This window comes from Hipposideros armiger, unplaced genomic scaffold (assembly GCF_001890085.2).
Source record: "Hipposideros armiger isolate ML-2016 unplaced genomic scaffold, ASM189008v1 scaffold_188, whole genome shotgun sequence".
NCBI classification, from domain to species: Eukaryota; Metazoa; Chordata; class Mammalia; order Chiroptera; family Hipposideridae; genus Hipposideros; species Hipposideros armiger.
This window is the reverse complement of record NW_017731538.1, coordinates 647826-664417: the sequence shown is the minus strand read 5'-3', so window position 1 is coordinate 664417 and position 16592 is coordinate 647826. Positions and strand designations below refer to the sequence as shown.

General features: G+C 43.8%; 1 long non-coding RNA gene across 1 annotated transcript; it reads right to left on the bottom strand.

Annotated features, from left to right (window-relative positions):
- Positions 1-9874: 9874 nt before the first annotated feature.
- On the bottom strand, positions 9875-14802 carry LOC109388254 (uncharacterized). Its single transcript, XR_002125167.1, has 2 exons — positions 14726-14802; positions 9875-11630 (listed from the first exon to the last, which is right to left on the bottom strand). It is a non-coding gene; the product is annotated as an uncharacterized LOC109388254 (long non-coding RNA).
- Positions 14803-16592: the final 1790 nt, after the last annotated feature.

The following is a 16592-nucleotide window of genomic DNA, read 5'->3' as shown; positions in this document are numbered from 1 at the left end:
TCTCTTGAAGGGCCTAGGGGAAATGGATGGTAAAGTATAAATAAGTACTATTCAAAGTGTAGTCTGAAAACCAGTATTGATCAGCAAACTTTGTGTTATTGGTTCTCAATGATATAAATATAGAAAAAGAGTGTGTAGGCATTTTTATAGTAATTTAACAATGAAATTTTTATTTGTTCAATTTAAAACTAAAAATTAGAAACTTTGAGTGTCTTTTCATTTTATTTTTCTAATAATTCATTTTTTTATTTTATAAAATTATCGGTCGACGATGGACTGGTCCTTCACCACAGATTGTTTGAGAAGCAGTGTTCGAAAATGCTCATTTGCTTACAGAGTATAATATATAGAGATATATATCTATATATCTATATATTCCGTTTTGATATTATGCTTTTATAGTCCTTATGCATATGAGTTGCTCTGGTTTTTATACAGAAGATTAAATGAGATAATATATGGGGAGAAATACCTGGCACAGGGCCTGGCCCTGAAGTAGACTGAATCTAATTGTAGTTATCAGGGACACACATCGCACGCTGTTCTTTGATAAGATGCAGAGAAGAACTTGCCTGGCTCCCTCCAATCTGAACTGGCATTTACAACTTGGGCCCCACTGATCAGCTGCCCCTCTCCTGCTCGGTCACTAGTCTCATCTTACCCAAAGCTTAGATGATAAGAACAGCTCATAAGCTAAGTGTGTTGCGTGTTACTCCCTTGAATCTCTAGGTCAGCCTATCCTTGAAATTTAGGCCTAGACAAATTGCGCAGGGAAAGAATCACCTCAGGTTCCAGTCCTTGCTCAGGGGCTGGGTGACCTTGGACAAATCTCTGCCCTTTCTGTACTTTCATTTCTATCATCAGTAAAGCAAAGCCAAGGCTGTACCTTATGATCCACAATTTCAATCTAGGTTACACCCAACAAAAATGAGTTCTAGAAAGTTCATGTTCTAGAAGGTTCATAGCAGCATCATTCAAATGCCCATTAACAGTTGATAAATAGTGATAGTCTCACAATGGAATATTACACAGCGATGAGAATGAGCAACATGCAACTATAGGGAGAGGTAGGGGTGTATTACACAAAATAATGTTGGGTAAAAAAAAATCAGACACAAAAGAACAGATGCTCTATCATTCTATTCATATAAATTTCAAAGAGAGGCAAAACTAATCTCCAGTGTTAGGAGTCGGGATAGTAGTTATCTTTGGGGGAGGGGAACAGCATTGGGGAATTGGGGGAAGGGGAACAGACAAGTTGCTGTCCATTTGTTCTTCAGTCTAGTTGTGGAGGACATCACTTCACTGGCCCATGTTGGTATTATCATTGCACTCTTCCCGGGTGAGGCAGTCACTCGCCAGCCATTGGACAGCTGCTCATGGCAGCTCACGGCAGCTCACGAAAGCTCACGCCAACTCACGGCAGCCCAGCTCCAGGTCGAGCCGTTGTTCACCATCTTATCTGTAGAGGGCGCAGCATCACTGGCCCTCATGTGGGATCGGAACCGGGGCCCGGCTGCTTAGACCTGGTGTACCAAACCAACTCCCAAACAACGTGCCACTCAACCAGCCCAAGAAATCTATATGTATTTATTGAAATATATTATATTTCAATGAAAAATTATAAATTTATCACAAAATGGATCAATGTTTTATAATAAATCCTTGGAACTACATGCCCTATAGGGTCCCTTCTATCTCTGTGGTCTCCTTCTCTAACTCCCTGGGTGGCCCACATCACTCAAAAATCCATATGGCCCAAACTAGGCCAGTCCTGACCTCAGCCCTCTCCTTAGGAGACCATTTTTCCAGCTATAAACATGTGCTGCCCTCAGCTACCTAACATTGTTTCAACCCTGATCCTGTTATCTTCCTTCAGCAATTCCAACAGGTAGCCCTTTGGGATTTGCAAGGCAGTATCATGTCATGGTAAAAGCTTGGGGTTCAAATCACCATTCTGCAGCCAGATATCTGTTTAATTTTGTGCAAGATATTTAACCTCTCTGTGCCTGTTTTCTCATCATCATGAGAACAAATGAGTACTTACCTTATCAGATTGTTGGTGGACCAGGAGAGTTAGTATAAATAAACAACTCAGCTCAGTGGCCAGAAGATAAAAACCCTTAGCTCAATAAATCTTCATTATTAGTCTCTCATTTGAGACCAATAAATGATGGTATCATTACCTCTATTTTACCGATGAGTAAATTGAAACTCTGAAAGTTTAAATAACTTGTGTCAGATTTCATAGCCAGTAACTGAAAGACTAATAGTATAGTCCCCAGAATCTGTTCTCCTAAATATCCATAGAACCCACACTTTTCAGCCAGAATTATGGTGTCCCAGAATAAAGATGGTGTTTTCCTGCTAAGTGCAGTCACATGACTAAATTTTGACCAATGGGCTGTAAGCAAAAGTGCTATATGACAGCTTCCAGGAATTTTTGTAATAAATAGATGAGAAATAGCTATTTGGCTTTTTGTACCATCAGACTATGTAATGTAGGCCAACACTCCCACTGAGAACAACTGGAAAGCTGGACAAAATGTAAAGCCAACCTGCTCGAGACCACTGGAAAGCTAAGGAAACTCACAGAGCCAAGATCTTGAAGAAGGAGGAATCCCAGAAAGGTGAGCCCGCTACTTGGGACTACTTTCCCTTGGGCATCTGCCACTTTCACATGAGGCAGCTGAGAAGCTAAGAGATTGAGCAGGGCCATTGTCAACCTCATAAGGATAAGTAGACAAATTTCAGGTGACTCCAGACTGAGGGCTCCTGGTAAGCTCCCCTTGTTTTGGGTTGGGATTTCAAAAGACTCCACTCCAGCAGACAAAGAGAAAACAAAGGCATTTGCAGTAACAAAACAAAACAAAAAGCCAAAACATATATATGTGTGTGTGTGTGTGTGTGTGTGTGTGTGTGTGTGTGTGTGTGCGTGTGTGTATACACACACGCACACACACACACACACACAACTGAGGAAAATTGTTAATAGCAGACTCAAACAAAAGGAAATACTAAAGTGTATGGCAGAAGGAAAGTTGTTCCAGATGGGAGCTTGGTGACACATGGAGGAATAAAACACAAATAAAAGGGCAAATACATGGGTGCCTCTAAAAGAATATTAACTACATAAAATAGCAATAATAATGTCTTATGAGGTTTCAAAATATATAAATCAAATTAAACTACACAAAACCCAAAGCATTTAAATTGGGAAGTAAGTAGAGTTACGTGTTCTACGGCATTGTCTGGGAAGAAATAAAAGTAACAATTTATTTTGGGCTTTGATAAATCAGGAATCATGCTGTAACCTCTAGGGTAACCATTAAAACAATAACTAAAAAAGTAACTATAACTACTAAGATAATGGAGAGAAAATTGGAGTCTGGGTGCTCCATTCAGACAGATTTCATAAATTGTATTTGTGATCTACATCTGTCATATTGATTCTTTTGTATTCCGTTTTCTTTTTGTTTTGCTGTGTTACTTTTTTCTTTAAAAACCCAGGATAGAGGTCAACCAAGCATCTCAAATCAAATTAAGGTAAAACTTAAACTGGAAGAAGCTTCCACTGGGAAACATGTCACATTTCCCAAATATGAATACTGTCTGTTATGAGTTGAACTGTGTCCCCTAAAAAAAAGATACTTTGAAGTCCTAACCACCAGAAACTCAAGATGTGACCTTATTTAGAAATGGGATCATGGCAGAGATAATTAGTTTATGTTAAAACAACAGCATGTTAGGTCATCCTGGAGTAGGATAGGCACCTAATCCAGTAAGACCAATGTCCTTAGGAGAAGAGGAAAATTTGGACACAGACATGCACAAAGGAAAGATGATGTGAAGCCACACAGGAAGAAGATGACCACTGGAGTGATGCTGCCAGAACCAAGGAATGTCTGGGGCTGCCCGAAGCTGGAAAAGGCAAGCAAATACCCTCCCCTAGAGACTGGCGAGGGAGCATTGTCAAGCAGACACCTGCATTTTGGACTCCTAGCCTCCAGAACTGTGAGAGAATCCATTTCTGTTGTTTGAATCCACCGACTTTGTGGTACTTGATGATGGTGACCCTAGACACGAATACACTATCCAAGGAACAAAATGGGAGGGCCCTGCAGATCACGAAGAGGGTTTTATGAAGGGTGTGGATCCCAATCAATAATTGGAGGTTGTTTAACCACATCAAAGCAGCGGGGGGTGGGGGGGTGGGGAGGAGGTTGTGGAGGGAAGCCAGTCTGCGCCTCTTGGGGATGGATTTCTTTGATCACTGAAAGAAAGATGTGCCCTCGGGATGAGAAGAATGTGTGGGAGATGAAATGGCTCTGGAGTGAGCGTCTTAAGTGAGGATTCTCATTGCATGTCCTCCTTGGGAACTCTGGATTCTTAGCAGTGGACTTGGAAGGCCAGGCTGCCATTGAGCATGCCCTTCAGGGGACCTACTTGCCTGGGCTATGGCAGCCCAGATGGCAGGAGTGTGTGTGGCAGGGGAGGGCTTCTCTTGGTGGGCAGAGAAGGCGTGGGGGCAGGGGGAGGTTGAACCATCTTAGCCTTATTGCAAGGTGGGCTGAGGGCAAGATGTGTTTGGAAATCACACAGGACAACGCCATTCAAATGGCCTCTGAATCACCCATAGGGGAATGTGACTCAAGTGCTTTGAGACAGATGACCTGCTGACCTATCTGTCCTTCAGGAGTCCAGCAATAAACCGTAGACATTAGTAGAGGGATTTCCTCACCTGCGCATGAGAACTGAGTGCCAACCACATGTAGAGGTGAAGCTCTAAGATCAGTGGCTCTTACTCAAATTGTCCAGCAGAGGAATGGAGAGCACTCCAGAGGGATAGCAGCAGGGGCAAAGCTTTTAAGAATAGAGAGGAGCAGATGTCAGCAACTTCACACCCAGCCAAGCAAGGGTCCCAAGGGTCCCAGTGATTCTATTGGTCCATGCCACAGGCCACTGAGATTACTCCCAAGGCCTCCCCTCCCCCTTCCCAGACCAGTGTAATTGGAGGAGCAAGGGCTTCTTTGTCACCATCGTAACCTACCTAGTCCTCCTACACCCACCTCCAGACTTACGTGGCCTGGAGGAGCAAGAGTCTCCACTTCCATCTTTGCTGGGGAAGATAGTAAGGTAATTTCTACTTCAGATGTTTCCTTCGAGGAGGGAAGGTCAGACGTGTTACATCTAATAATGAGATGCAACCAAATCACCAGGGCCAGGTGGTGTCTTCAGGGTGAACTTGAAGAACCGTTGGCCGAAGGGTCTGCAAAAGGCTGCACCTTTAGTTGACAGAGGCCAGTTCAGAGAGAGAGAGTCCCCAAAAAAGGGGTGACAGTGCTCTGGGAAGTGTGTTTCCTGGCCTACTTTACTGATTATATCTCCTCTTGTGGAGACTGCCCGTTCTTACCTGTTCTGCTGAGGCCTGAAGTGCCTGAAGTGTTTTTCTTTTTCGTTGTTTCTGCTGTTGGAATTTGAACAGTTTGAGATTCACCATGGTCATTCCAATGACAAATTTATATTCTAGCCATTTCCATTTTAAAATAGAGCCTATGTACAGCAGATGGGCTCTTTCAAGGAACATGTGAGGCAGGAAGAGGGGGAAGAAGGGAGGGGGGATCCGCCCTTCTTCACGGATGGAGACACTGAGGCAAAACTGAGTTGTTCAATATCATCTACTGAACGGTGGCAGAGCTGAAATTAGAGCCCTGAACTAGTGACTCTTAGCCCAGTTGGCTGTGTTTCATATGATTATACTGGTTGATATTCTTCCTTGAGGTATTGATTTGTCTTCAAATTACATATTTATGGTTTGGGGACTACTCCACACACACACACACACACACACACACACACACACACACACACACATTTCTCCCAAATCCTTATGGAAACATTTTGTATTATTCGGGGGATGGGGAGAGGGACCGAATTCCTGTGCCACTGGTACCTTTGGAGATGCTGCCCAGGATCAGGCTGTTTTAGTTTCATACAGGACCATGAGTGCCACTGCAGTGACTGCTGTCCTGTTCCCTACCCTCCTTGCTTCTCCTCCCCCACCTCTGAACAATTTCCCTAAGGGCCTGCAGAAGGCACCTCACTCTCAGCTGGTCCCCAACACACTCCCTCGGTCCTTCCTCGCCCATGTCCTCCACCCTCTTGGTTCTCTATGCATGGGGCTGGGAATTTAATTATGGAATGCCATGCTTCTCAATTTGGGACAAAAAGGTGCCCTGGTACTTGGTCACCCTAGATAGACAGGATGCATCGTCCTAGAGTATCATGCTTCTTGAAAGACTTTTGTGAGAAGTGACAGAGGTTAGGTCATTGAACTGTTCTAAACTATTGTTTGCATGTGAGAGCATAGAAGAGGCAGTACATAATACAAAACACTGCAAAGTGGCAGCTTGGGCTTCTATTCCCAGATTTCCCCTGAGCAGGGCTCTGCACTGGTGTCACGGGGAAGGTGACAATGGGAACTGATCTCGGGAAGGAAGGGAAGGAACAGGTAAGCAGGTGGGGACCAAAAGGGAGCCCATGCAACCTGGTGGTCGAGAGCCCAGGCTCTAGAGGCCAACGTCTGGGTCCAGCCCGTTTCACTACTGTGTACCTGGATTACCAGGTGAGCTCCTGAGCCTCTGTGCTCAACATGAGGTAATGTTGATCTTAAGGGTTTGCTTTCAGGGTTAGAAGGACTAGTGCACGTACAGAGCTTATGACAGCACCTGGCAGGTGAGGCAAGCTGAATTCACAGGATCCGTTACCAGCACCAGGGTCAGAGGGCTCCTCAGGAAGCCATTACAGCACTGGGTTTGCTTTTTTTTTTATTTCTAGAAATGAGCTGGGAGAGGGAGTGGGCATAAAATTACCAAGTGTGCCCTGAAGACCGAGGGATGGTGACTTGCTGCTAACAGATCAGCTAAAGGCTGAGAGTCTGTGACTCTGTGAGCAGGAGGAAGATACATGAGCCCCAAAGGTGGCTGGCCTTTCCTTGGCGCTTTCCCCTTGGCAAGTTAACGCTTGCAAAACAGGAGCTCTCATCTGCAGTTGTGTTTATTTTGAGTTGGATGTTCAATGAAAAAAATGAATCATTTCAAATATTCTTATCAGCAGACAAAAGCTTTACAAACAATGGGGAACACAGTGCGAAATGAGGGGGACCGACCACTTCGGTAATCTCATGTGGCAGTTCTGGTGTATGATGAGCTCACATTTCATGAATGTACATGCACTGGGGTTAAGACCAGAAAACAACAACAACTCAGTCCTGAAAGAGTGTGAGTTGAAGGAAGAGGCCAGTTCTGTGCAGATGGGAGCATTCTTGTTGAGTGAATGAAATACGAAACTAGGCTACACAGGTAAGAAGGAAAGAGAAACAGGAGGTAGAACTAGGCTCGGCCCCATCTCTCCTCCCCACCCCAGCTCTGAGAATACTTTCTTTGTTGAGAGAATACACCTGAGGTGAGCCTTCTTCATTCCTCCTCCACTTGAATCCAATTTGCTGGTCAGGTAAGTTCTTCCAGGTGCCCCAGTGGGAATAAAGCATCCACCATTAACTCAGACTCCCACAGGAAATCAAAGCTTTGCCCAGGCCCTTTCACTGAAAAGAAAGAAATGAAATGGACCCTGCCCTCAGAGGTGCCAGACGAAGCCCACAGGAAAATATTTGGATTCCTTAGACACGAAACCATTTATTTTTGGTTCATTTGAGTATTTATAGCAGTGTACACGTAACACATTTCAATCCACATGAATAGTTCCCAATTGTGGGAGCAAATTAATCTTTTACAAGCTACTCAGCAATGAGGTTTGAAGATAAACAGTGGCTGAAATAGGATACTCTCCCCTGTACATGAACCTTCTTATTACAGTAAACTCCTACTTTGGAGCTCACCACATCCAACGACTGCCACTCTCTCCGCTGATGTCGCAGCCCCAGCTGCTCCCTGCCATCTCTGCCCTGCTGAGGGAGTTGTCTGATCAGCCACCTCGGTGGGACATGCTGCCATTTTCAGTTTGGAAGGAAAAGCCTGCAAATCTGCTTCCTGGGAAGACAGACATTGCTGAATTGTTATTGGCCTCCAGAATGCAGAAAACGTCAATTTCATTGCAGCTCATCAGAGCTGGAAACACCTGCCACTTCCTTTCTCAGTTGCAATTAACATGCTGCATCTCAGCATTGATTCCAGGCAGCCCAACACTGCCAAAGTCAAGGTTTAAATGAAACAGTACAACCTGATATTATTTTTCACAGTTTCAGAAACATGAACCTATCCATGTTTTTATTGCCAAAGAAGCACTGCAATCGTTGGGGGATATATGTCTTTATGCTTGAGAAAAATGTGAGACTAGGTTGGTGCTTATAATAAAAATAGTTCTTTATCTTTGTGTTTGGGAGTGGTACTTATCTTTGTATTTTTTGTGGGTGGAGTGTAGGAACCACCTTTTTTCTATATCCTAGCACCTAGCACAGGGCTGCAGAACCCCATGGGTATTTGAAAAATGTTTATTAAACATAAATAAGTGGTTTGGGAGAGCAAGCTTAAGAGCTGTCCTGTTGGTCCAACTTATGTAAAATTCTGGACTTAGAACTATCATGAGCCCTTTGGTTTAACTTAGAAGCTTGTGAGGCTGTGAAATATGACCCGAGGCTGGGACTTTCTGTATCAGAGTCCTAAATTTTTCAGACTTGATCTCAAGTGTTCTGTCATGAGACAGTGAAGGCTCTATCTGTTTTCATCATAATCCTACTGTCTTTAAAATGTGCGGTACTACACATTTTGAGCGTCTTAGAACCTTCTCTATTGTGAAGAAGGAATGAATCATTTGAAATAGTTCAACAGCCACAGCCTTTGCGTCATCTTGAAAATGATCATTAAAATAGTTTCCATATACTGGTAAAATGGAAAGCTGGGTTAAGTAGAAGCCTGCTGAGTATGAGGTTTAAATTTTAACTTGGCCAGATAAGACATAGCCTTAAGCCACAGAACACGGTCTTTGGAAGAGAAAAGAAACTAATTGCTTCTTTCAGCTATTAACAGAATACTAGGGCCAAGAACCACCTTCTTTGTTGGCCCTCTTGGGAGAATCTTTCTTTTAGATGGAAATAGAACAAATCAAAATAAGTGGCAATTAATTCTTGTGAACAATAACAACTCAGGTACTACACAGTTGAGCATCGTCTGTTAAATGTATGCAGGCATCCGGGAGTACACTTGTATATAACTGACAGAAAAGATGGGGCTTGAATATTTCCACATATTCTAGAATGAAAACTGAAGTTATCCATCCCCTTCTTAAAGTCAATTAACATTCCTATGCAGTTGTTGTCTTACCTCTAAATACCTGATGGCTGAAAATATTATTTTGATTATCTCCATAAATCTAATACTATACAACTCACTGCCCCAAACATCTGGGTTACTTGTATATTAAATAGCTTATATACCAATATCTTAGTAATAATAGGTCTTCTCTAAATTATAACACCGGAAAACTAAATTATGAAGAAATCATGCTAGCAATTTCCACCAATTATACAAATAAATAAAAATAGATAGCCATAAGTGACACAGGTTTCATAAATAGATGGTAGATAGATAAATAGATAGGTAACTTGTGCATATTTCCTAATAATACTACGCAGGCACTAAAAGACATGATTCTGAAAGAAAGGAAAGGGACGGGAAGGGAAGGAAAGAGGAGGGAGATAAGGAGGGAGGGAGGGAATGAAGGGAGGGAGGAAGGACAGAAGAGAAGAGAAGAGAGGAAGGAAGGAAGGAAGGAAGGAAGGAAGGAAGGAAGGAAGGAAGGAAGGAAGGAAGGAAGGAAGGAAAAGGGAAAAAAACCCTACAACATTAGGAGCTTGATATGCCATGGGAAGGATGCATTTTAATACCACTCAAAACATTGGCTGACTCCAGGAACCCAGTTACACTGCTAATTGTCGGCTTGTTAGCTGGCCAGTTCGGGGTACACAGACAGCATCTAAGAAAGAAATGGCTCATGGGTCAACTTATGTTGAGGAAAGTTAGGTGTCCAGTCACAGCCAACTGTTGCAAAGCACCTTTTGTCCACTGACACATTTAAACACTTGCAGAAATGAGATAGGCCAAACACACAACAAAGGAGTTCTTCAGTCTGTCTCTGGTCAACGACAGGCCGAATCTTCAAAGAATCCCATTGAGGGAAAACAATCAAATAATTTATAACAACAGGTCATCATTTTGAAATCTTTCCTTTGATTCCATATGAACCATCCAAATGTGCCAGGAGTCCCATGTCAGTGCACAAACTCCATCTCCCAGCTTTCTTTGCACGTTGAAAAATGTCATAAAACAAATCCATGACCCAATCTAGGATTTGGTAAATGGGGTCACTGCACTCAGCTTTTGACCTTGAAGTCAGAAGTGGTTTTGTCCTTGTCCTGTGCAGTTCCTGGGCAACTCCTGCAGGAAGTCTGAGAGACACCTCTCTGTTTGGACCTAAAAAGACCACTATGGGGATGGAGACTTGCCTTGGGCCACTAGTGTGTTTTTAGTAGCAGCACCAACCTTGCCCATATTTTATCAACAGATGAGTTTCCCTTTTTGCCATTACCAACAGTTATAAATAAGCACTTCAAAATTATTCATCTTCTAAAAATGATTTTCAGTATGTTCCAGGGGCCAAAGGAGCAGTGCTCTGAGAATAAAAAGTGTTTCTGAGCCAACACTATTTGGTGAAAACTAACAGTCTTGCTGATATATGGGGTTAAGGTTTTATTTCCTTTTTTAAAAATAAAATTAAGGCTCAAATGTTCTATTAAACTCTCATTGCATATGTATATTATATTAAGGCTTATCAATACACCTGGTAAATTAAATTCACCGTGGATTGAATTAACACCTGCTATATGAGTTATTTGCTTTCTGTCATGAGTAATCTCAAGGTTTCTCCCCTTTCTCTGGAAACACAATTTAAATATTAACTTAATATTTAAACTGCTGCTGCTACCTTCTGACATTTGGAAACCAGTCATCCATGCAAAAAAAGGCAAATATGGATATATTAACAAAAAGGCAGCTTCTTTCAAATCTTAAGACGTGTAACTCAATGAATTGGGAAGACAAATGATAAAAGCAGCAGGAAAGTCAATCTCCGGGTCACTTTCTGGGGAAAACAATGCTGGTCACCTGCCAAGCCATCTCCAATCAGAGAGACCGGCTGAATTCGATTGTCAATTTCAAAAGCATCTTTGTATTTTCTTCATTATCATCTCTGGACGGATCTAGGTAAGCTGTAGCAGAGATGACAGATTTTTAATTTTTAAAAACATATTGCAGCCGGGTGTCACTGAAGTTGCGGGTATGACAAATCCTGCAAAAGGAGCTAGGAGTGTGTGAGGTGGGCTTGGCTGGATTCAGTCTTCAGCTTGCTTCAAGGCAGAGGGGCCCCTGGGCCTGTTCACGTCCTGCTCAGCTAATAGCCCCTTAATATGAAGCTTTCAAAGTGCTGGTCTTCAGCCTTTTCTTTTATGCGTTGTTCCTCTAAGGAATTCACAAGTCTGTCCCTCTGCTCAATCACTTGCATCATCTCGTTGAATATTTCTTTCTCCTCATTTAGATCTTTCTCATCTTTCTGGCTCTCTAAAAACAAAGAAAGGAAGAAAACCATTGGCCGGCAAGTAGGATTTGGCCCCAGGAGAGCTCTGAGCCTGGGCATTCTTGATTGTTCTGGACTTGTTCTGCCCTTTAATTTCCACAGAGAAAATAAGAAAATGAATGGAACACCAGGGATCCAACCTCAACACCACTGATTAGAAAGGTGGGTGCTTTGTGCAACTGTTTCCATCTTGAGAATATATACAAAGTGACAGGGGAGGACCACTTTGTGAGAAAAAGAATATCAGCCAAGCCCTACCAAGTCCTCCAACCTCCCCTCCCTTGCAAAAAACAAACACAAAACCCCCACAGAACAACACAAAAGCTGTTTTCCCTAAACATTTCTGAGCTACAGCAAGAAAAGCTTCTAAGTAAACTGTCTGCATCAATGGCTACTATTGCAATGATGAGAATCCTTTTTTTCATTTGTAGTGAATGACAAATGGTAGCCCTTTGCATAGAGACCAGGCAGAAGCAGAGTGAGGCTCTGGCTGGTTGGTGGACATCTTCAGACTGTGACTATGTTTTTCAGAGTATGTGACCTTCCTAAATAGCCAGAGACATCCAATTGCCTGGGGCGATAAAATTGTTATAAAAGCAAGGGAAAGAGTAAGAAACAGGTACTGTAGTAGTGACTTTTTGACATTCAAAATAGGATTTTAAAACCAGATTTATGTTTTGTCAACCAGGTTTTGTCAACCTTGGAGAGGACTTCATAAATTCAAAGGAAGGCTAACGAGCCCCTTGCATTTAACACATGGGGGACTGGGTGATGAGCCCAATCCCAGAGTAGAGGAGGTGCCCCTGACTCTCAAATCAGGTTAAGTTCTGAGGCAGGGTCAGGACGAAGGTACCTATGACGACAGAAATAAAAGAGTACCATTCCCTTTGCACCTTATGTTTTATGGGAGGGTGGGAGCCTTGCCTATGCTCGTCTCTCCATTCTGGGTCTTAGAAGACCTCAAGTGGCAGGAAATGTCCTATCATTTGATGGGAACACTGGGGGCCCAAGGACTCTCTCCCTGCTCTTCTATCGGAACCCTGGGAAGAAGCCAGCTGCAAGGATGCCCTGTGTGTAAACATAGGGTAGAATGCTGTGGTTGGGCATTGAAGTAGAGAGTGAGTGTGACTGCCCAGGCCTCCATCTTCTCTGTGTGGCATGGATGGAGCCTAGCAGTGTTCACTTGCCCCAGAGCTGCCAAAGGTAGCTGGCCAGTGGGCCTGCCCTGGGGTTCCCCCATGATGAGGAGTGAAGTGGCTCCCCAGTGGAGACTGTATTGTAGAATGCTTGAACAAGCTGAATGGAGTATGTGCTGAGGAGAGTCTGAGTAAGCCAGGGACCACCACCAGGCTCCAAGAATGCCGAGAGAATGGCTGGCTGTGGATTACGCCAGCCACACACCTTAGCTGCAAATGCCAGCAGAGAGAGTGGCAGGCTAATGACAGGAGACAGCTGTGTGGGGACTCAATGAATCAGTGCAACCCACTTAGATTCCTAATGCCAAAATCACACAAACCTGCCTCTCCCCATTACCTGGCAGTCACTTTAGGGAGAAAAGCAAAAGGAAGGGGTGGCCATCGGCAAGACTGAACATTTTCATCCCAAAGAGACTATGCATTTCCTTCAGGGACTGTTTAAAATATTGCATCAGACTAAGTTTACCAGAGAGGGATAAATAAAGTCCTATTTTTTTTTCTAATTAATGGGATGAAGCTTTTGTGGAAGATGAGCCCAGCTACAGAAGACGAGATGAAGAAGCTACACTCCTTAGTAAGAATTTTTTTAAAAAGAATCGAAGGTGGCTAACAGAGTCTAAAAAATATCAGGTGGTATTTATTTTATCACTTGGAAACAGAGCTAGTTAAAAATTGTATCAGGTGTGTACATCAGATATTAGTTATACACTATGGTTTATTAATTTAGGTATATTCCAGAATTGGTGTTCCTTATTTGATAATCAATACAGAAAAAAAATTTAAATTCCTCTGTTAATTTGGCTTGTCATTATTATACCCACCTGAGCCCCTTCCAACAAATAAAAGATGTATACTACTGTCATCTGTCCTGTGCAGTGCAGCTAGGTAAGGATTTTGTTAGAAATAGAATTCTGTTGCTCTAAAGAAACAGTCTACAAATCACTACTGATCTATATATGGGGAAAAAACAGGAGACCCTGAGTGTGTGGTGATCTGGCCTTTAACCTTAGCCACATCATGTACCTTGGGCATGCTTTTAAAGTTCTCAGACTTAGTTTTCTAATCTGTAAAATGGGGATGAAATACCTAAAAAGAATATTCATGATGATGATGTCTAATATTTACTAAGTGCTTGCCCTGCACCAGGCAAGCCCATGGGTAGGTGCAGTGTTTGGTCCATAAGTATAAAGAAATCATTTAATGTGTCCTTTTAGACCTAGATTATAGTGTAAGAAAGCTAGGCAGGGACCTGGCCCCACAAACACACAGGCACAAAACAGAGTGAATATAATATACTTAGCTGGCGGGAGCCAGTGAATGTATGAATCAGAGTATTGTTTCAATCGGGTTTATTTCAATTCTCTGTCCTTTATGGTGAAAATAGTCTTCTCACGTGTGATGCCCTGGCCCCGCCCATGCTGGGAAGGATGTCTCCTTTACCATCTCCTCTGCCATTACCTCTCGCAGAGCACCTATGTCGTGGCCCTCATCTCACTGGATGGTAATTACTTATCTGGGTGTTGGTCTACATAGTAAGTCCACAGGGCATAGTTGATCTCCATATGCCAGAGCCACACTAGATGCTCCCTGAATATTTGTTAAATGAATGGGTGGATACACGAATGAATGCGTGAATAAATAACTTTGTTCCCATTCGCACTTGGGATGGAGCAAAGCGCTGCTCTCACCACCCAAGTGAACAAAGCTAAATGGGGATCTGCTGGGCTGGTGTTGGGCAGAGGAAGGCTGGCTTTGCACTCTGCCTTGACTCCCAGGCGGGAAGGGCACTCTGCTCTGCGATTTTCAGAGTGCTCTCCTCAAGTGTTTTTCCGCGGGGGAGGAAATTTCTTTAACAAGGACCTAAAACATATCACCGTACTCACCCTCCTTGAGCATTTTCTCTCTTAATTTCTGCTCCAGTCTGCTTTGATGATCTTCTAATTCTAGTTCTTGGGCCCTGGGGGTGAGAAAATGTTCAAACTCTGTAAATACTAGAGATCTGTGTGACACATTAACAAATATACCCATTGACAGTAGCTACTGCATTCTTTTTTCTTTATTAAAACTGGACTCTTGGACTATCTCTAAACTGCAAGTTTTACTGCTGCTGGGGTCACTGATGGTGCTGAGAAGGGTTGCTGAGACATGCTGAACTCGAGATGATGGGGAGCAGCTGAAGGTTGTGATGTGACCTCAGGAGGAATTTGGAAGGTTACTCAGGACATCCTTTAGAGATGGATCATGAAGAAATGACTAGAATAGTCCAGTGGGGAAGCAACAACAATCTGGAGCTCTTATGTCTTTGGGGGGAGGGGCAGGGGCAACATGATTTTAAGTATCTCCTCTGACCGCTCCCAAATCTCTGATTGTGGTGGACAAGAAAATGAGAAGGCAGAAACAGGAGTGGGACATCTTGTCTAGGTGGAGGCAGTAAAACTCGGACCACTATCTGGTTGTAGGAACTGTGGAAGGGAGGGCCAGTGATGCTTGGGGTAGTCAAGTGACAGTGCTGGGAACTTGGTCTTCCCATTGATAAGAACAGCAAAGTCAAGAAATGAAGTTAGTCCTCGGCGAAGGTCAGTTTGGAACTTTCTGACCCTTCCATGCCTACGGATATCCCATGTGTATCACCCCCACATGCTGGGCCATGTAGCAATAGGGAGGTCCCCAAACCTTTGGGAAGGCAGCTCTGAAATTCTCAGGAAAGATGAGAACCACAGACAGAGCAGGTAGGGGGTCAGAGGTGATAGGAAGTCATGTGAGCCCTAAAAGGGAGACTCTAGAGAAAGAAAAGTTTTGAAGACATAAGTTTGGGAATGCCTACATTTAGAAGCCAAGCAAAAGAAGTGGGGCCAGGGAAGAAGCAGGCAAAGGTTGGAAGGATAAAGCAAGACATGCAGCATCACGGAAACTGAGAGAGGACATTTGTGAGAGAGGTCGAGGGTTTTCACTGCTACAGCGACATTGAAGAGGGTGAGGGCTGAGACTAGGTCCCTGGGTTTGACATGGTGGGGCCCTCCCTTCCAGCCTCATCTGCAGCCTGCATATGTATCTGCTACTGTGTCGAGGTCACTTTGCTGTACCCCATTGTTGCTGTCACTATTTTTACTGCTTCTCCCACTACTTGGGGCAAGGTCCCTGCCTTGTTCAATAGTCTACCTTTTGCTGTTAACACTGAGCTTCTCTTGGCCCAGTGTGGTAGCCAATGGGGTTGAGTCACTCAGATCTTCCTTTAAGAGAGAACTTTCTTAAAGGCGTATCGTGAGCTGACCGCGGCTGCAGAAGTCATTCGGTGTCATGCTGAAGCCGAGCCGTCCCTGTGCAGGTCCCAGCCAACGACTGAGTACAGTGGCGGCACTAGAGCTGGGCCACTCCTGCCCAACTCTGGTCTCCTCTGATGGGCAGTCTCTGCTCTGGCGTGCCCACCGGCCTGACGTAGACCGTGTCAGGGCCACACTGCCACCTGAGGCTCCTCCTGCCCAAGTCCCCTTCCTCGCCCCTCTGCTTTCACAGGTGTCAGGAACGTAGTGGGGTCTGAGATTTCCCTCTTGCTCCTGCTGCCTTTCCTCTTCACTCTTCACAAGCATTCCCCCCAGTATATCTCTTGTACGTCTAATTCTGTCTTGGCACCTGCTTCCCAAAGAACCCAGGTGGACATATCTCTTGTTCATCCAGGTCTTTCTCCAAACTAAAACCTATCCTTTAACTGGCTCCTGCCTGCCTTTGTCTAGCTCACATGCATGAATTCTT